The 13,926-nt window shown below is 41.1% G+C and overlaps 1 long non-coding RNA gene across 1 annotated transcript in view; it reads left to right on the plus strand.

Moving 5' to 3' along the window:
* Positions 1-12,408, plus strand: part of LOC109313195 — a 31,554-nt gene extending 19,146 nt beyond the window's left edge. Inside the window, exon 5 of the long non-coding RNA XR_002101983.1 lies at positions 11,480-12,408. This is a non-coding gene — a long non-coding RNA (uncharacterized LOC109313195). The remainder of the gene's footprint in view (positions 1-11,479) is intronic.
* The last annotated feature ends 1,518 nt before the right edge of the window (positions 12,409-13,926 follow it).

Consider the following 13,926-nt stretch of genomic DNA (forward strand, 5'->3'; position numbering starts at 1 on the left):
TTTTTTTTTTTTTTTAATCATAAGCAGATACTGGGATGAACTTTGCAAAATAATGGAGCATGTGTGATGTGCAACAAGCCATGAATTGCATCTGAATGGGTGTAAGATGGCAGAATAGATATACACCCTAGAAGTTTTGCTATAATGTTCTATTTGTCATCATGTAAAAAGGCTTGACAATAGATTTTTAGGATTCCCCCCCCCCCATATACTTTGTAAATCCATCAGTGAATTTAGCCCTGGGTAGTCACACACAGTTGTTCTGGATGCAAGGCATTAGGTATGGAACGCCCCCCCCCCACACCAAACCTACTACAGCTCTCTCAGATCGTGCCTGTCCTGAATGGCACTAGCCTTTTCTTTCAAATGGAGACTATTTAGTAAGAGCATATGTGATCAGTTCATGGCTGGCATGAGCAAGGACTAGGTTGAGGACATAAAACTGATTTTTGAGTTTCCCAACCTAGGAGCTTAAGAGGTAAAAAAAGTGCAGTGACTTTGTGCTTTAGTCTATTGAAATGGCTATTACTAGAATAGGAAAATTCCCCAGTATAAAGCCCATTTAAGCCACCTAAGGCCTCTGGAAAAGCATTTGACCTACTTTAAAACAGTAAGTCTCTGGGTTAGCATTCCTCCTGCCCACTTTTACTAGCCACTGTTTATGTAGAGCCTAGAACACCATTCATTAGAGGGGTGGTAACAACCCACTTATAACATGCTATGCAGAGATCAGAGTATTATGAGAAAGTTCCATATTCACTGGATTCATCATAAAACATCTTATTTCATCTCCAAGCAGACAGTTAGCTACTAACTTATCTTAGAGCAGGAGTTCATTCTCTGTACAATGAAGTGCTCTCTCTCAGCCATGTATTTCTAATCAGAAGCTAAGGAAACTCAACCCCCAGAAGTCCCCTAGTTTACACTTATTCCCCAGAGACTAGATTCCCCAAAAGCTGCATGTACAGGGGCCCTCAAACTAGTCTCTACCCTGTTCCCTAGAGACACCATAATCCCTACAGTCACCAGGCAGCTGCTGCATACATGTCCCCCCTCACATGAGCTCCAGTTACCCCTTATCCTAGGATCTAAGTCCTTTCACTTATCCCTAAGCTGCTAGGTGCTTTAGCAGTTTTTTGACTAATGAAGATCTCTCTCTCTCTCTCCCCTCTTCATTCAGACTAGTTAGTACCATAACTCATACCCCCTCCCAGCAGAAGGGGCAAGAGCCATATATATAATCTCATCGCCCTCCTCCTGTAACAGGTGTCTTCATTTTGCTCAGCTTCCAGGCTTGCTCCACCTAAGTTTTTGATGAACATCAGCTGGTCTCAATCACCAGCCAAGCAGAACAGTTGAACTCAGGCAGGTTTTTTTTCTGTTGCCTGTTCCCTGAATAGTTAACCCTTTACACACTCCAGAACGTTGTCTTCTGTTATCAGAGCTGCACCTTTTTTTGGCACTCTGAGAAGCCCCCATCAAGTATTTTATCACTTTGAGAGAGAGATTCAGTGACCTGGGAAAGCAAGCATGTCACTCTACTACCAATGCAGGTTCACTGTAAAGGAAATAAGCGAACATCCACTGCTTTCTTCTTCGTTAGAAATATGATGATTGGAGAAGGAAAGAGCAATATGGTATTGCTGGGACATCTAAGAGGATTATCTGGTAGTGCTGAACAGTCATGTAGTTGAAGTATTAGCTTGGGATCAGATTGATGTACCTATGACTTTCCTGGATGACCTTGGCAAGTTACTTGAGGCCAGATTTTTTTGTAGATATTTAGGCACCAAAAGATGCATGTAGATTTGTATGTGCTTAACTGTGTTTGGAAAGATGGCCTATCAGCTTTTTGTGCCTCAGTTTCCCTTTTGTAAAACGGGGTCAATAATACTCCCTTCTCCTTTTTTTGTCCTGTCAGTTTAGATGGCAAGCTCTGAAGGACAGACGTGGTCTCTTCCTACTCTTCTCTCTAGGTTGCTATGTCCTTGTACAGCATCATGCACAGTGGAAATCTCCTGGTTCAGGCCTGTAGACTCAATCATGATACAAATAACTGTAGAGCAACTTGCAAGACCTGATGGTTAGACGTGTTTCTTTATTTATCTTTACTTTCTTTGGTTGGGATCACTTGATGGCACTCTGTGAGGATGAAAAAAATAGGTGAAGCCTTATGAAAAATCTTTACTGCAGTACTTCAGTTTAAGCATTTCAGCATATCAATGTATTGAGACATTTGGCATATTTTCTCTAGCAATTTTCCCCCAAAGACTTTAGCAGGCCAATCCTTTTTCAAAGTACTGTACACTTTAATTAATAGCTTTTACGTTTTAGGATAGCCAAAGGCAAACTACTTTAACCAGAAAAATGCATATATTGACACACCTTTAAGGCAGTAAACTTCTCAGCATATTAATATTGAAAAGAGGCTCATTAATTAAGCAGTCGCACACACAAGCCCCCCCCCCGATAGAATAAGTGCATTGAAAGTTTTAGCTCTCTTGGGACAAGTTCTGCCTGCAGCAAAGCTGCAAAGTTAATGCTCTGTATTAACACTGGCAATCAACCCCAAAAGTGGCTACATCCCTCAAGGCCTGTAGTTGCATTTGATCAGGTTACAGAGCAAATTAGCATCCTTTTGCCCTTGCTATGATGCTTGCTATCCTTTTAATTAATGTTTTATTGGACTTCCCTGCCCAGTTACAGTATATACATAATTTACCACCTACCTTTATTTTGTACTGGTCCCACCCAGTGGTGCCACCCAGTGTTTTCTGTGCCAGCTGGAATGCATGTTAGATGCTCCTCTCTTGTTCAAGAGAGAAGCATTAATTGTCTGGCACTAGTAGTGCGTTCTTTCACTTCACTTCTTCAGGGAAAATGCCTATTGACTATAATAGGAGCATAGATTTCAGAGGGAGCTTTGTGCAAGGAGGTGAAGACCGAACCCCGTGCAACCACTGGCTTATTTAGCATTTTTTTTTATGGATAAACTGCCAGTGTCTGACCTTCTTTAACTGCATTTCTTTCATGATGCCCTGTGCTGAACAGAGAGTGCTGCACTGTTGTATCTTGCAGTGTGCCTTAGGATTTCCAACTAGGGTGATGCGCTTGGGTCACTTAGGGTCTTATTTCCCTTTCACTAAACTAAATAAGATCTAAATCTGACTCTTAACTTATGTTTCTTGTAAATGAAAAACACAGACTTTTAAGAGACCCCCAGGCCCATTCATAAATGGGAAAATTCTTTCCTTCATATTCTTAACTCATCAGTGTGGTCTTGGAATGAACATTTTGAGTTGGTGGGGGGGCTATGTTAGCAATCCCTTAATGGACACATAACATTGTCCATAGGTGTCTTTGAGAAATCTCAGCTGAGAACAGAATAGATGTTCAATAGCTTCTCTGAGCCACGTTATAGATGCCTATAGCAGGACAGTGTTTCTGTTTTAAATTGTATGGGATGGTTCAACAAACCTATAGAAATGTTACAGTTTTCAACCAGATTCCACAAGGTGTTTCCATAGGTCAGTGGAAAGCTGAACAGCAGGAGATTTGGATGGAAACAGTGTGTGTGAGAGAGCAGTATTTATTACCAGCTAGAGCTGTTCTTTTGTGCAACTTTTCACTCCTGCATGAAGGTCCATTATCTGTTCTAGAAGAGAAGCTGTTAAACCAGTTAAACCAGACTTCTGACCCCCAACTAGAGAACCAGTGCCCCAGTCCTGAAAACCTTTGCAGACAATGGACCTCCTCTCAGTAGTTCTATTCTATTCTATTCTATTGTATTCTTATACCACACTCACCACCGTATCATGTAAGATCCTTTGTTCTCATAAACAATGAAACAGTTGAATTTTCCATGATGACAGACACCTGGCATGGAAAATTTGAGTCCAAACAAAGTTTGGCAAAGTTATAAGCAATTTTGGCCTTTAAGAGGGAGTGTTGGCTTGTAACAGGTGCTGCTACCAGCTCAGCTTGTAATGTGTTTTCTTGCACTATGAGGTATCATCAAAAATAATTAAAACCAAACCTCACAGGTGTTAGTTGTGTCAAACTTGACAGATGTTAGTTGTGTCACTTGCCTTATGGTATGTTTTTAAGATGTATTGTTAAAGGCCTGATTCGGAGTGGAGGTGTGGAAAACCCAACACTCCCAGTGACTTTGACAAAAAGTAATGGTTCTCAGAATTTTATTACATTAGGCTCAGGATCACAAGATGATAGGAAAGTAGGACTGGAAGAAACCTCACAAGTAGGGTTGTGTGAAACAGCACTGTTCTGTTTCACCTTGAATTTTGAGGTTTTGACAGAACAGCGTTTCGTATTGAATTTCATTTAGATTCGAAACAGCTGTTCTGTTTCGACTCTGTTTCAACATTTCACTAGATCGGCTGGGGACGAGAAGTCAGCCCAGCTGGGCAGACTTCCCAGCCCCGGTGCTAGATCCGGCTGGGGACAGGGAGTCAGCCCACTTCGATCTAGCGTTGACTCCCCACTTGCACCCCTATCTAGTGCCAGGGACGGGAAGTCATCCCTACTGGGCTGACTTCCTGCCCCCAGCCTGATCTAGCACTAGGGATGGGAAGTCAGCCCAGCTGGACTGCCTGCCTGCCCCCAGCACTATGGTTGAAACGTTTTGACTTTCGAAATGTTTCGACTAGCCTTGTTTTGTTTCTAGGCTGTTTCAAAGCCCTTTGTTTCATTTCAATTTTACTGTTTCGACCTCAAAATGGGTCGAAACAGTGTCAAAAAGAAATGGCTGGTGAAATTTCACACAGCCCTACTCACAAGGATATCTAGTTCAGATTCTTGCTCAAAGCAGGATCACCCCTGACTAAATCATTCAAGTCAAATGTCTGACCAATCTGTTCTTGAAAATTTCCAGAGATGGTGATTCTGCAAAGTCTCTATGTTTCCTGTTTATTACCTGCCCACCCTCAAAGTCAGAAAGTACCTCCTAACCCCCAAACTAAACTTCTTGTGCTGCAGCTTTCATCACGCCTAGTTCTGTCTCCTGTGACCATAGAGAAAAATCCATCCCCATCCTCCCTGTAACCTCCCTTCAGGTATTTAAAGACTGTTTTCAACACCCCCCCCCCCTCAATCTTCTCTTCTCTAGACTAACTAACTCTAGTTCTTTCAGCCTCTCCTTGTAAGTCATGCGTTCCAGGCCTCTAATAATTTTTGTTGCTCTCCACTGGGCTAGTTCCAGTTTGTCCACATCTGTGGACAGATTACCTGGTCCAAAACCAAATAATGAAAACAGATTTTCTTACTGCCCAAACCTTTAAGGTATTTATTTAATGTGCATCAGTGTTTGCAAGTTTGTGTCCTTTTTATTATCAACAAGATGGAAAAAAAAATCAAACATATAAATAAATGAACACAAATGCTGAAAGGTAAAAACTAAATAAATCATTCATTCCTATTGCACTCTAATTTTTCATTGAAAAAAAAAAGCTTATCAGGTGCCTTGCAAGATAAAAAATGGATAATTGTCAGAAAGCTGGGTGGAGTTTGAATTACTCTTGAGCTGCTCACTCCAAGCTAATAATAAAATGCCTCCACTCTGCTACCTTGTGTGTCTATTTCTCTGTAAGTTAAATGCCAGTTTTTGCTCATCGTGATGTCTGGAAAAAAAAACCATGCAGTCTTCAACAAATGCTTACAGCCATATTTTCACAAGCATGAATGTGAAAATTCATATGCCCTGCTCTTCGCATATTTGAAAAAAAACATGCATTTATTTATCTTGGAAATGCAGCTAGTGCTTATCACCACAGTGACTTCAGCAAGTGCTTCATACCAAAACAAAAAGCCAAAATAGGCAGCTGCCAACAATAGGCAGACTTAGATAAAACCATGGTTCAGACTGCCAGTAATAACACTGCTAACTTGAACTGTATGAATAACTGATTTTTCAGCTGGCTGGCAGTTCTGAAAACCCAAAGAAAATGTTCATTTCTGGTCCAATCAGCAACATAGTGTTGATTTTTTTGACAAACTGGAAAAGTCAAAAGCACCTTGCTTTGGATCAAATGAAACAAATCATTTCCCCCAAGCAAAACATTTTGCTTCATGTTTGGGTTTTTAAAACTTTACAGTATTTTAAATAAAATACATTTCAAAATGCAACATCATTTTAAATAAAAAATGAAATCTTTCATTTAGAAAATGGCAAGATGATATTCTCTTGATTTCTCAGAATTTTTGTTTTTAGTTTTTTTCTTTTACTTGAATGAAACAATTTGGGGAAATTGTGAATTTTCAGAAATTATGGTCAACTAAATCTTTATTTTTTCAGGACAAAACAGTCATGAAACAATACTGATTAGGCCTGTGCAAAGCAGCTAGTATTTGCTTCAGATTCGGATTTGTCCGATTTGGGGGACCGTGATTTGATTCAGTGATTCGAATCACTGTCCTGAATCAATTTGGCCAAATCTGATTTAGAGATTTGGCTGCCACCGAATTGACCAAATCTCTGAATTGGCCCCATCCCCTGCCCGCTGTCTCAGCCCTGTCAATGACTGCCCAGCCCGGCCCCAGCTCTTGACTCTTTGAAAAAAAGCTCGGCACTCACCAGCTGCTGCCAGGTGGGGGCGATCCCTGCTTCCCCCCCCACTGCCCCATGCCACGTGGGGGCTCTTCCATGAGCCCCCTGCCCACTCTCCCAGCCCCATCCCATGGCTGCCCTGCCTGCTCCAGCTCCCCATTCTTTAAACAAAACAAAACAAAAAAGCCCTGGGGTCACCGGCTGCTGCCAGGTGGATGGGGGAAGGGCAATCCCTTCTGCCTCCACTGGCCCATGCTGTGTGGGGGACTGTGCCATGAGGCCCCATCCCCCACCCACTCTCACAGCCCCAGCTCCCGGCTCTTAAAAAAAAAAAAAGAAGCCTCAATTCACCAGCTCCTGCCGGGCAGTGCGTGATCCTTGCTACCTTTCACTGACCAGTGCCATGAGCCCCCAGAAGCTCCGAGGGTGCTGCAGCAGCCAGTGAGTGTGGTTTTTTTTTTTTTTTTCAAAGAACCAGGAGCTGAGGTGGGCAGGGAAGGCAATTGTCGGGGGCTGGGAGAGCCTCCCCCACAGAGCACAGGGCAGTAGGGATCACCCCCCCCCGGCCTGGCAGCAGCCGGCGAGTGCAGGCTTTTTTTTAAAGAGCTTGGGGCTGGGGCAGGTGGGGCAGCCATGGGGGTGCTGGGGTAGTAGGCAGGGGTTGGGGGGCAATCAGCCTGGAGGAGCAGGCAGGGGTTAGGTCCTGGCAGAGGTCCCACCATGGTCCCTTCCCCCCCTCCTCCAGCCCTGCCTCCCCAGCCCCCTATTTACTGGCACGGAGTCCAGGTTCAGCTCCCTGCGGCAGCCAGCAGGGACAGCCTGAATCTCTGAAGCTCTCTGAATTTTTTCTGTATGAATTCAGAGAGCTTCAAATTGATTCAGACCTTTTAATGGGTCTCCTGATTCGATTCAGATTTGGCGATTCGGCTACCGAATTGGGCTGAATCTCCTCTGAATTGAATCAGTGCCCAAAGCTTTGCACAGCCCTACTATTGATTATGCAGGTGTCTGGACTCAAATAAGATGTCTGAAAACAGAACAAGTCAACAGATGGGTCCATCAAAAACTAAATAAAAAAACATGCCTGTGTTCAAGTCCTGCAGATGACCCAGTCAGGTTCTGGGAATCATTGATCAGAGTGGTTATCTGCTGGATGTAGAAAGTTCAACCCCCAAATTGCAGCCTATCAGATAGTCATAATGTAGCTATGCAGTAAATAGCAGTGACAGAAAGTGACATGTTCTAGGCTCCTGAGAGTCATATTGCAGTGAGGCATGCTGGGCAATACAGCCATGTTCTGTAAGACAACATACAGGTGCAGCATGTAGAGACAGGGTACATTTATGGCCTTCCAGTTCCACAAAACTTGGTAGACTGTTAGCTCTTAGCTCTTAACAGCTTATCTGCATCCAGAAGAGAAATGCTAGGCTTTCTACAGGAGTGTGACAAATTCATGAGGCCCCTCCAGTCAGGAACTACGTTCTATAGCTTGACTTGAGATTTCTAGCTGAGCTTCAAGGGTGGATTTAAGTAGGGCATGTTACTCTATTCTAGCCTAGAACTGAAAAAAAGTAATAGTGAACAATGTAATGCCTGCATTAGAGGGGATTAGACATTGTGTGGGGTATTACAGACTAGTGACTACCTGTCAGTTGAGAAGAAGATGTGAAACTTGTGGGACTCCACATGTACCAAGGATAGTGGTGAAAGGTGGAATATACCATCACAGATTCACAGAAGTTTAGGGCTGAAAGGGACCTCGTGAGATCATTGGGTCCAGCCCCTCTGCTCTGGCTGGGGGTCTTAGCCCAGAGCTATAGACATTGGCAGCCGATCGATATTGGGCCAGTAGCACAGACTGTGCATCCACTGGTTTTAAATGCTTCCATATGCCAGAAAGCACCACATTTAACTTTTCCATTCAAATTTGTAGCTATTTCTTCCAGAAAATTCAGGTCCCATAACTGTATGGGGGCTGAGCATTTGATAAAAAGGTACCCTGCTCACTACAGGGGTTACTGGAGGGTATAATAACCAGTAATGATTTTGAAAATTTGGCACTTTGTATGTTGGATCCAAGTTTACACATACATTTTCCCTTTAAATTGTATAGGATAATGTTAAGACAACATATAGAAAGTTTATAATTGTGGAACATTTCTATGGGACTTTTTCACTGGGTTCCATCAAAAAGGCACTAACCTTTTAGGTCTTAGTTTCTAGAAAGCCCTTGCCTGGTCAGTTTTCAAGACATAAGAAGCATACAGTAAATCAATCAATAAAACAAACCTCTGGAAAATGAACATAAAAGCCCTTGAAATACATAGTATTAACTGAACCTCAGAATATTCAGAGGTTCCATTTGAACACTTCCAGATACAGGGAAACTTTGCCCAAGTCTCTCAAGCCTGGCAATAATGCCTGTGACCCTAGCAGAACATTGTTCTTAACAGAACTTCTTGATTTGAGCTTGGGTCCAGGTTTTTAGGAGAGTAGGCTTTGTCACTTCTCCTTCTGGCTCCTGAAAAAACTAGAAAGTTGAGAAGCACATGAAAATGCAAATGATAACTGCAAAACTTTCCCCATTCACTTTGTTTAAGGATCTCAAAGTATTTTAACTATGCTAATTAATTGTGCTTCACAGCTCTCCTGGGAGTGTGGCAATTATTATTACTGCCATTTTATTATAGGTGGAACTGGTAACACTGCTTACATATGAAATTGCCAAATAGTTCCTATTATAAATAAATAAATTTAGAGTAACCGAAGTATCTAAAATCACAAGTCAAGCAGTACTAAACCAGGAACCAAATGCCACCTCCAGTCCCCTGTCATAATTAGTAGATCGTTTGAGTTTTAAAAATTCAAAATTCCAGCATGTGCTCCATTTTCAACTCCTTTCCTTGGCCTCTAACAGGATTGTTAATAATCCTGTTACAATATTGTTATGTGGCACATTGACCATGGCCAGCTCATGAATGCTTCTTTCTTTCTTTTTTTTTTTTGAAAGTGACTCATACATCTACTCTCAACCACTCACTCCTACACACACAGATGCTCTCCCCCCACCACACATACACAACTACTTAGCATCCTGATTACTGTTTGCATTTTTATGCTCGACCACATGAACCTGTTCTTTATTCAGTTATATTTATTGCAAAATAACAGACATCACTCTTGGACAGACATAAAAATTCCCTTCGAACACTTTCCTTTGCCCCATTCTGTCCTTTCCAAATACTCTCTAGATTTAGTAAATAATTCATTGCTCTTAGGGAAATTTAGTGTCCTTACTTTTCCCTTTTTGTGGTCTAACTTAAATTTTACTAACAAACCTCACCAGATTATGGTCAGTGTTGCTTAAATGTTCTCTCATCTTTATATGTTATTGCTTGATCTACTGTTGATTCCACTTAGGGCCCGATGCTATAATCTTGCTTTCATGCATGTTATTCCTGCTGAAGATACTTAGAATTACTTATATTTTTATTACCTTCAGGTTATTATTATAAATAATGTCATCGTTATCATTATTATTATTTCTACCTTGCTGATTCTTTACTATGTTATGTCGTTCTCCTGTATTTTATGTATGATACATTCTTAAGGTCAGCACAAAGCTTTTTTCTGCAAGGATGGGCTGATGTGCCGATTCAGATTTGGGCCCATATCCAAGCTTTCTCCCAGTTTAGAGGTTTAATTAGGTCCATTAGAGATATAGAGACTAAATGCACAGTAAAGATGTAGATCTGATTTTACCTATAATAAGGAGTGTTTCCAGTGTTTTTGATTCACTGCTGAATTTTGAGCAACAATAATTCTAACTCTCCCATACCTGGGCCCCCATCTTTTCCAGTCTCCTTTTTCAGCTATTTTGGACATTTTTTTATTAGACCTGCTTCCATTTCTTTTTTTCTCTCTTCTGTTCTATACACACTGCAACTTTCAGCCCCTATTGCCTTCATTCCCACCCCCTTATGTTTTAGTTAAAGTAAGATGTTGAAATCCCTTCTCTAAGCAGACACTGCTAGTTCCCCTATCTATATTGTCATGGTTCCTTTGTTTTAATAAGAAAACAATTTAGTGTATTCCCATGAGATATCATCTCGGTTCTGATCAGACCAGCAAAGCCTCTTTATCAGAGATGGGACCAATCTGGTTGGTCTACACACCACAGCCCTTTGGGTGCTTTGGTTTTTTTTTTTTTTTGCAGATTGAGTCCATCTCTGCTGATCACTGTAATATTGGAAACACCACTGTGAAGTTGGGTTACTTATTGCCATTTTATCACTTTTATTATACAGCTATCGTTGCACATTCTTGGCTATAGTTTTTATATATCAGTCTTGCATTTTATTTGTACAAGTGGTTGACTGAAGAAATTAGGATCAGGTGTCTACTTGGACAATGGACCTATACCCAAAGTCCAATTTCTCCACGTTGCCATTCTTAAAAAATGGCTTTTTTTGTTGTCAGTGACCTGCTTTCTTATGAAGCAGGGCCCCATCTTGTACCACCTTTATTCCACAAATGGGATCATGGGGGCTAATCATTTCCCCATGTAGTTATTTCTTTTGGCCATGCTATAGGATGGGATCCCAGAACATATGGCTGGCTCCTCCTCACAATCGGCAGGGTAGTTTACAGTGCTGTTTCTACCACAGCCTCATGCTGTAACCCCTGAAGTGTTGTCTCTGAGTGGTAGTGTTGCAATGTAAATGTCTGTCAGTCCAAAGGCGTAGTGCTTTGCTGAGTTTGGCAGACTCAGAGGCAGTGAGTATGGGTGGGTGCGGATTTATGCCTGAATAGATTATCCATCCCTGGAAGCATTATTTGAGGCTGAGGTGTCAGAGTACTTTTTTGTTGATTTTTAATATTTCCTGTAATTTATGCATCTCATTATTGCCCCCATAGTTTCCTGCGCTGTCTGAAACAGACTGAAAACATTCATCAGCTGTCCCAGCCTATCAGGATATTTTGAACCCTCCAGCAAAGTGAATGAAATCCTATCACCCCATGCAGTTTGATCTTCTACCAACACCCAGTTGGGTTGAATGAACTTGCATATTAACCACCCTTCATTAAAGCAGAAATGGCACACCCAATGAAACAAGGTAATGACTAACAGCATGTGAATGCTCCCCAAACTCCCATAACCTTGGATTCTGCTGAACAATTTCATTCATGGGCCCTGTTGCTACCTTCTATGTAAATGGCACAGGGGGAGATTGATATTATGGTTATGGCCCTGAAGAAATGGTGTGACTTATAGCGGTGAATGACCAAATTTGATGGTCACAATGCTAATCAATTTGAGGCATGCCCAGGGGCTGCTTTGCAGTTGCAATGCTTTGTGTTGAGTAAGAAAGAAACAAAAAAGAAAGAAGTTTGGAGGAAGCTCATTTTGCTCAAGTCAGCAACATCTGAATTTTTAGAATAGCACATAACACTGTACATGTAACTGCAGATGCCACTAATGCGTGCTTACTTTAACCACAACTGTGCGCAAATTTATGGCAATGATTGTGTGCTACTTAAGTGTGCAAATGTGCATTCAGTTCAAAAGGCACATTTAGGAGAGGCTGGGCCTGTAGTTCTCTTTAATTTCTTGTAGTGCAGAAATACCTATTTATAGCAGTGTTTTTAAAACTACTGTCTTAAAGCTGCAGTAGCTGCTGTTTTATTGGCAGAAATGCAAGATTCTTGTGCAGGAAATTTGTGATTTTATTTAAGAATATCATTGCTCTCACATGAATACCCATGAGGTGAGAACTGCTACTTTGGCAAAGTGATTACTTTCTGTAGACTGTGCTGCGTAAAAATAAACCAAATGGAATATTTCACTCTCTGGATGTGCTCACTCAGGAAATACATAGGACTGTATCTTTAGCTGGTGTAAATCTCTGAAGCTCCACTGACTTCAGTCAAGCTACACTGGTTTCTATCAGCTGAGAGTCTGGCCCCTCATTATGGCTGTGCTTATAAATGACATACTTTTTTATTTTCAGGCCTATTGCTTGTTAACTAATCATCTACCTTGCACACTTAGTCTATGTATAACCTTCAGAGTGACTACATGAGCAAAAGTGTAACCACCAAAAAGTGTGCATGCAAACATACAGGTGTAAAATTTGAGGCATCCAGATGTGGAGGCTGGGTTTAGATTTCTTTGGAAGCATGGCTCTTTAAATTCTTATGCAATCTACTCACACACACAAAACCACACACAGCCCCTCAAAACCCACACTCACAAAAACAGCTGTAAGAGAATAAAGGACAATGAAACATATTGTACAACAGCAGTCACTCAAACCTCCCTCCACATTCCATACCCGAAGCCAGCACATGCTAGAAGTCAATCAGTTCATAAAGGATCATAGAGAAAACACACACTCACATAAAAAATCCTAAAAAATCCTACTTTCTTAAATCTCATAGGGTTTTGAACTTGGAACTTTCCTTTCTCTAAAACCTAAAAATAACTTCTAAAATTTAATTTTGAAGTGAAAGTAAATATATATCCCCCATGTTTTCATAATAATTGCGCATTTAAGGGACAAAGAAAAGCATCTGAAAGAGACTAAGCCCCATTTTTTTTAAAGTAAGAATCTAAGTATACCTACACATTTGTCTTTAGGCACCTGTCTGAGTGAGATCGGTGGGAGCTTTTGTGTGCTCTTCTCTTTAAGCACCAGAAATTTGGGATCCTGAATCTGGGTTCCTAAATCGGGGACCCTGAAAGTTTAGCTTCCTAGTTTAAAAGATTTTATTTGGAGTACTTGTGCAAATGACAACACATAATCTGAGTATTTAACAGGTACAGTAAGTTCAAACGAGTCACATTACATTTGCAAAGCAAGTATTTCCTCACAAGATGGTTCTTTTCCTCATATAGTAGAATCCTCTTGTCCTGAATCTGGCAAACACGTACACCCATGTCTAACTTATATCTGTGAGCATTGCCATTGAACTGTTCATGTCTGAATAATCACCTGCCTAAGTATTTGCAAGATCAGGGCCTATGTATTTATTTTCTGCAGCAATAGATAAACATGCAGAGAGAGTCAGTGTCTACTTCTTGGCTCCTAATAGTTAGAATGTCTCTCCTAAGTACTTTACAGTCCACTGTATTACTTTAATTTACAAACTGGTTGAAGATCTCATGAAAACGTGAGATCTTGTGTGATATCTATTATTTGTACACATCCTTGGTACAGATCAGGATACAATGGGGCCAAAACAGCCTTTTTCCTCCTGTTTCAGCCTTTCTTTCCATGCTCAAATAGATGAAAAATCTGAATTGTCAATGGTTTTATTCCCAATCTGCTTTACTTTACAATTTAAAATTAACATCAGTGTTG

Source organism: Crocodylus porosus, unplaced genomic scaffold (assembly GCF_001723895.1).
Source record: "Crocodylus porosus isolate Cpor-Errol unplaced genomic scaffold, CroPor_comp1, whole genome shotgun sequence".
Lineage (NCBI taxonomy): Eukaryota > Metazoa > Chordata > Crocodylia > Crocodylidae > Crocodylus > Crocodylus porosus.